Source organism: Varroa jacobsoni, unplaced genomic scaffold, assembly GCF_002532875.2.
Source record: "Varroa jacobsoni isolate VJ856 unplaced genomic scaffold, vjacob_1.0 scaffold_740, whole genome shotgun sequence".
NCBI classification, from domain to species: Eukaryota; Metazoa; Arthropoda; class Arachnida; order Mesostigmata; family Varroidae; genus Varroa; species Varroa jacobsoni.
The window spans coordinates 322,237-328,976 of record NW_019213642.1 but is presented as its reverse complement, the minus strand read 5'-3'; the positions used below and the strand labels follow the sequence as shown (position 1 = coordinate 328,976).

The 6,740-nt window shown below is 41.9% G+C and overlaps 1 long non-coding RNA gene across 3 annotated transcripts; it reads right to left on the bottom strand.

The window, feature by feature from the left end:
- Positions 1–474: 474 nt before the first annotated feature.
- Positions 475–5,332, bottom strand: LOC111263171 (uncharacterized). 3 transcript variants are annotated; one of them, XR_015312182.1, is made up of 4 exons: positions 5,253–5,319; positions 3,670–4,879; positions 3,331–3,471; positions 475–1,038 (listed from the first exon to the last, which is right to left on the bottom strand). It is a non-coding gene; the product is annotated as an uncharacterized LOC111263171 (long non-coding RNA). The 3 variants fall into 3 exon arrangements; XR_015312181.1 differs by lacking the exon at positions 3,670–4,879 and having other exon boundaries at positions 5,253–5,332; XR_002682072.2 differs by lacking the exon at positions 5,253–5,319 and having other exon boundaries at positions 3,670–4,952.
- Positions 5,333–6,740: the final 1,408 nt, after the last annotated feature.

The following is a 6,740-nucleotide window of genomic DNA, read 5'->3' as shown; positions in this document are numbered from 1 at the left end:
TCAGCAAAAGAGCACTCTGTCAAAAAGCGATCGTATTCTGTTCGAAGTCCCTACATCCTTAAGTCCTTCATCACTCGATCAGACGTTATTGAGCTAAGCGCCTGCGATGGCCTGAAGTGTTGCATGTACCTTCTCTCATATATATGAAATCTGTTCGCACATTGGGCATGCTACTGATTATTAGAAACGTTGTTGCTGCTGCACTGAGTATGTAAAGAGGCGAAATCAACGGGAACTTCGGAATAAGATTTGAACAGTCACGATAGGTGGCTTATGTGCCATCAGTGTGTACAGCCTTCACCATCTTCGACTATGTTACGTTGCGAATATAGTCCTCAACTGAATTGTTTTCAAAACTACCTAAATAACTAGGAGACAGATGTTAAAACAGCAACGGATCTCTCGCCCTCCATCATATAATGGTTCTTGAATAATTGAAAATAACTCTGATACGGGAGTATATCAGTCGCAAAAAAACTTTGACCAAAAAGAGAGGGATTTTTTATTCAAGAGCTGTAACAGTCATTCGACATATTTGTCGGTCTCCGGTTCTTTTTCAGCTACTGAATGAGACAATTTACTAGATTGGACCGTTGACTGATAAAACCTAGCAGTAATAGTGAATGGTGTTATTACTGCATACTGTTGCTAGTGGAGACGATGCTGGAAGTGTCTACTGCAATGCTAATCCTAAATGTCTTTCATGTCATTAATCAAGTTACTGGAAAATGGAAGAGAAACAGAAACATTTACTTCAAGTTAACCAAAAAGCTAAGGGAACCAGTACATTAAACATTCTCGCAACTAACTAACGTTATTAGCAATACACAGAAGCAAGTAGTAATACGATTATAATTAATCAGGTAGAGAAATGGTACTCTATTGAGAAATTTCGATTTCGTTTCTGGGTGTTAATCCTTGGTAGTAACAAAAAAATGATTTAGCCCAACGCTCGCGGGAAATAGCTGGCAGCAGTAGCTGGTAGCTGGAAACAATGAACAGCAGTTCTGCCAAAATACGTTTACTGGGACCTGCAATCTAAAAACCAGAAAATCACACAAATATATATATATATGTTATAATTCAAGAAGCATCTTTTTCTGAGAGGCTATTTGTTTATTTATTTATTTTCTTATGACTTAACACCGTTAACTGAAAGTATTCAAAGGATCATTTGTGTGCCTATGTCGCGAGAAGACCAAAAATCGAGTCAACCAGTAATTGCATGCCACCGTAAATATGCACACCTAACAACTTTAACCATATCTTTAATATAATTGGAAATATTAAGCGCTCTTGTACTATTCCTTCCAAGAGGTCGAATAGCAAAATGGGTTCCGTTTCTTTTTTGGTCGCTTTGAAGTCTTTTGGCGAACCTCTTGTAAAGTCAGTCTAGAGAATTCTAGTGTAATCTCTCACCCGCAATAGAAAACACCCAAACTTTCGTGTTGTGCTTGAAGTGAATACCGTTAGACCATGTCAATTAACCTAACATGTGGGATGGTGCAAAAATTAATTGAAGTTTGGTTTTTGAGGTAAGGATCTAGATAAGTAAAGAGAGGTCTCGCCGCTATTTTGCTGATTTCGTAAAAAAATTTTCTACAGTGGACCATTGTGTTTTATGGCATATTTTTCTTTAAAGCATAAAAGATCTGCGCTTTATGTTGTAAACATGTTGTCAATAAATAATAATAATAAGCAGCTATTGCAATCGGTACTTTTCAATTTGCGTAGAAAATATTCAACGCTAGGTAAAGACGATTCTTTAAAGAAAATAAGGCTTACAGCGTCACCATAGTAAGCCCAACAGGTTGGATCGTATTACTGTACATGTACGGGGATTTGGCTTGCTTTCAAGTGCATATCTAATTGCATGTTAGCATTTTAGAATTTGCGATTTGCTCGGAGCCGGTTGTTCAGATCTACCTTCGGAAATGGTGAGGCCTAAGTCGGACGTACGTTACTTGCCTCTCTATTTTCACGTCATTTGCCGATAAATTCAGCTCGTATCTATTGGCGCACTGTATGATGAATTGTAGCGCCGGAAAGTAGGAACCATACAGCCGCCGATTCAACATAGGACAGATTAGAATGTGCCTTTGTTTGTATACTGCTTTTATATGGCGCTAGAATGTAGCCTACCGACGAAATCGTTGAAGATGTCTATACCAAGCGGTTCAAGCACTATGCCTCCTGGCAAAACGCGTCGTCGTTTATACTTATTCGTCAGTCGCTTCAAGCAAACTGTGGGAATAGGTTGATAGCATCGATACACATAAATGCGACTCTTGTTAACTGATAATCCTTATACATATTTTTAAACGCTCAATCACAGAATATTTTATCGTAGCCTTAGCTGAACGACCGACGTGATCATCGACGATGACATTTTGGTTACCATAATACGAGTACAGGATATATTTGCACGAAAAATCGCACGAAACACCCAAATTTTTTCTTCGCTAGCTCTTCCTAGGAGCACTTTATCAATAACCTAAGTATTTTCCCCATCCTATGCGGAAGCGGTGTCTGCCCGGTAGTATTTTATGTCACTTCCAAAGAAATGCCGAATTTAAAATACGCTTACATTGAGATCTTGTTGACCTAGTGGCCGCTGACAAGCGCCGGAGTCACCGATCGACCGTCAGCATATCCATCTTATTATTTTGCCAGTTATTGTACGACGTCTAAGACTTGGCATGAACAACATCTGCCTCTGTAATCAGGATACACTTGCTTTTCGTACTGATACCTCAGATACGGTCCTTTGTTGTCACGAAAGCTACCAGCAGGAAGAAGAACATCCACTATATTGGAAAGGAAACTCGTTCGAAAAAAATATCTCATGTGTAGTATTATGGTAGTCACTAGTGCCAAGTTTGTTTTGGCTTTCGTACGTTTGGTGAAAATCGCTGCGGCATTCGAGTCATTTAACCCTGTCTGTGTTATCAACAAGCTATCCGCTTGCGCTCGTTTAATTCACGGTTTGCAGTCCAATTATTATAATTAGATGAACGTCCTTCTCTATTTGTCGCATCGCTGAGAGCTCCTGTTTGCCGTGGCACATAATTGTTTATTTTGACATACCGCCGACGGCACGAGTTTCATCCAGAATAGATTGTATCTTAAACTTTCCCTTCGTTCTATTCCTAATCGTTCGACAGGTAGAAGACATGTCTCTTCTGTGTGTCGCCTTTGTGCTCCGGCAGCAGAAGTACATTTTTGTTCTTTGACTGCCCCAACGACGGATTCCTATTGGCAACAACGCTATGCTGGGGCACATCTCCGAGGTACGGCACAGTTCTACCATTTTATTTAGCAGATCCTCACCCTTCAGGCAACGATGCCTCATTTCCGCCGCATTTTCTGCAGCTTCCACTCTTGCGATTACTGCCATTGCTTCCAGAAGTGAAACTAGATTGTTCCCGTGCTTATCATGGTCGTTAGAGATCTGCCAGGCGAGCGAAAACGCTGAAAGCACAAGGTAGATGCGTGTCAGCAACAGGCAACCGTGCGGAGCTCTACACCTCGAAAACGATTAGACAGACAAACAAATTCACATACAACGATATACACGCAAATATATATACAAAAAATCGATGAGGACTGACAGTATATAAATCAATCTCAGAATTTGCTGCCAACGTTGCAACGCTTGTGTCTTCTTACATGTCTTCTACGCTGAGACTAACGCAATGTGCTATGTAGACTCGATCAATACCAACGGAACCGCTTTTGGTATACGAACGCTATCCTAAGCAGACATCAGCAGCAGTAGCATGAGTGCTACCCATGCCAATTACATGCATCCTCCTGTGTTGCTATCCTCGTCGTGCCATTTGTGTCCACTGAGTGCAGAGAGAACACGATATATAGCAACGCAGACGAACGGACCTACGGATAGACAGACGGGCGGACGCGGCCTGGGCCCTCACGACAAGGCTGCGGCGGCAACAGGGACGACTACGGCGAAAATTACAATAAACTACACGCCAAAAGATCCCGGAAGTGGCCAATGTGGGACAAATTCAAACTCGTTCCAACGTTGCTCACTGTAGCTGCTGATAGGATGGGCAAAACTATGAATTGCTGGTCCTGAAGCTTTGATTAACCCGACGACAGCAGAATCGAACTTACGGCAACGGTAACTTGTCTTGTCCTAGAAATGGATCGATGAATACTGATCTGAAACGCTGTTGATGGTTAGCACAGCATAATCGGACCATTTCGTCAACATTTTCCTTTATTGACACTATCATAGGATAAACCTAATCATCATTTAATTATGTGTATCGTCATCGCATAAACGTCTTTTTTGCCCGGCAGGCGGCTAATGAAACCGATCCGAATAATTGCGATATATCTACGAAAGTAATCTTAACATGCATATGCCACAGATTCCTCTGAAATTATAAGTTAGCAAAATTAACTGCAACGTAATGGCTTTCAGTGCTTCCGTACGACAAATCGCTACGATATCATAAACTAATTTGTTGTTGTTTAATATTAATTAAGTACTTTTACAGTTCTTAAAATATGTGGTCGAAAGATGTAATTCAACGAGATGACGGCCGTTTCGCCGTCAAGGCGCACCAAACCTTTTTGTACAACAGATCCATTCGGTCAAACGCATGTTAATATAGGAATTTTCGACCAGGTCAGAAAAGGAAGAAGAAACATACTTCGATAAAGCGGCCTTAACCGTCCCCTGGCAACCAAAACTTATAGAATTCTCAAACTAAAAAGACCCGAAATCTCAACAAACTTCCACAAATCAAAACTTGGTTCGTGAATTTATAGAAATATTTGACAAAGATTATCAGAAGATCAGTGGAGTTGCTCTTATGCGTAGTGTTAGTCGAAGGGTATTTTCGGCTGCCTGAAAAGAAGAAAGTCCATTGCCCGTTAATTTTAAAAATCAAACGGTGGTTAGTAAGAAAATCACTTCTACACTCAACCTTTCAATCTTTTTAAGAAGCCACTGATATCGTGCCAACTTGTCTTCTGTTCTTAGGCTTTGTTGAATAATTTTTGCGGTCTGCAAAAATATCATACACCATACATCTAGCCTAATAAGATTCACGTATCTGGCATCGTTATATATCAATACATAGAAATCATGCATACGTGCTTTGTCCGTAGCATCCACATATACTGCACTCTGAATTGTGACGCACGTCTCATCATCATAAAAACTAAACACCGACGCCTTGCCTGTTAATACAAGTGAAAATATCAAAAGCTATGTGTACGTTTATGCGTAGGCGGTTGGATGTTTGTTGTACTTGTAGCCTCCCCTGGTTCTCCCATAGAACTAACGATTACCGCGAGTAGCGCCAATGTCGACTGACGTGGCTTAAAAGCGGACTCGGGCCCGTCGAAGCCGGCTCCCGTTCAACCGGCTTTTTTAGTCGTCTCATGAAGTACCGACACTGCAGGCTGCCACCTCGGCCGCGGCGTTGACTTGCAATGTGTACCACTGGGTCAGGCGGGGACAGGGATTCGACGGAGCCGCTGCCACCGGGCGACGACGACGAAGCAATTGAACAAACGATGGTCCGGAGAGTTGGCAGCGCCAGCGGACGTAAAACAACGTTGGTGCCACCTTTCGATGCTCGAGTACTAGATCGCCGCATACGTAACATTGATTCCGCTTGTTAATGTCTGCTGTTTCTGCCTGACAGTAGTCGCCGGATGAAACACACGGTCCGTTCGCTAGCGCTGCGCTAATAGACCGGCTACATGTCGCCCCGAAATGGCTACTGGTGAACCAACCACGAACGTCGTCGGACCGATGAAACGCTTTGCCGACATTTGCTACACAGACAGGTATTACTACTACAAGTAGTCGATGGTTTCTGGGCGATGCGACCACTATGAGGGTACTTTTCGTCTTCTGGTCGTAGCACCAATCGCGGTAATGGCAGCGGCAGCCACTTTGAATACAGAATGAAACGCACGCTGATGTTGTCGTTTCTGGCATTTTCACAGATGAAGTAGATGCTAAAGGAGGGTGGCGAGAAGACAAGTAAAGAAGGACAGATACAGATGTCCACACGAGCTCTATTTATCTGTATCATACTACGGCCATCCACTGATAGTCATAGCGACTAGAATATCTTCTAGCAACAGGCATACTATAGCACATACGAAGAAACAGTTCATAGACCATGTCGCATACGTGTACCAGTTGTTAATAGCGCAGTAAAAAAATGAACAATACGGTCATCTTCGTAAATCATTCTTAAGACGTTTTGCTGCTAGGACACACTTAGGCCGCCTATGCCATAGTAAGTAGCGGTGAGGCTTTGTCAAAATCAATCTGTAGAAGAGCCAAGGGACGCCATTGGCCTTCCGCCTTCTAATATGGCCCAATTCGATCTGTGCAATTGATGTAAAGTCATCGAAAATTCATCAGAACAGTTCCAAAAAGCTAAAGGCGTTAAAATGCGATTATTTTAGCGGAAGATGAAATAGGGCTGACCGATTATTGTGACAGGGATTGGGTGTTGTCTGTATAAAATCTTGTTGTGCGAAATTCGGGCAATTTTTTTTTTAAAAACAGCTTCTGCAAGTTCAGGGCATAGAGGTACTACAACACCTTTAATCTTTAAATGTCGTGTAATCTAGCTTTTTTTAGTATATGACCATATCGGTCAAAACTGCGTGATATTAGAAACTTCATACTTCTTAAAAATGACGAAACACCATATACGCGTATAATACTTCACTTTAAATCT